This window comes from Cucurbita maxima, unplaced genomic scaffold, assembly GCF_002738345.1.
Source record: "Cucurbita maxima cultivar Rimu unplaced genomic scaffold, Cmax_1.0 Cma_Scf08285, whole genome shotgun sequence".
Classification (NCBI taxonomy): Eukaryota; Viridiplantae; Streptophyta; class Magnoliopsida; order Cucurbitales; family Cucurbitaceae; genus Cucurbita; species Cucurbita maxima.
The window spans coordinates 1-508 of NW_019280300.1; the positions used below are offsets into that span (position 1 = coordinate 1).

A 508-nucleotide genomic window follows, 5' to 3' on the forward strand; every position below is an offset into this window, starting at 1 on the left:
ATCCCATCAGAACTCCGCAGTTATGCGTGCTTGGGCGAGAGTAGTACTAAGTTGGGTGACCACTTGGGAAGTCCTCGTGTTGCACCCCTTTTTTTCTTTCAATTTCAATTTCTCCCAGTTCTTTTCTTCCTTTCTCTACAAATGAGAACCTCCCCCGCTCACGCCCATCGCGTTTCGATCATGCCGCCCCGCATGCGTTAAATCCGATTTTATGCGGATGGCATGTCGGGTGCGATCATACCAGCACTAATGCACCGGATCCCATCAAAACTCCGCAGTCAAGCGTGCTTGGGCGAGAGTAGTACTAAGTTGGTTGACCACTTGGGAGCACCCCTTTTTTTCTTGTCAAGCGTGCTTGGGCGAGAGTAGTACTAAGTTGGTTGACCACTTGGGAGCACCCCTTTTTTTCTTTCAATTTCTCCCAGTTCTTTTCTTCCTTTCTCTACAAATGAGAACCCCTCCCCCGCTCACGCCCATCGCGTTTCGATCATGCCGCCCCGCATGCGTT

The 508-nt window shown here is 50.6% G+C and overlaps 1 pseudogene; it reads left to right on the forward strand.

Annotated features, from left to right (window-relative positions):
* The first annotated feature begins 227 nt into the window (after positions 1-227).
* On the forward strand, positions 228-347 carry LOC111476368 (annotated as a pseudogene).
* Positions 348-508: the final 161 nt, after the last annotated feature.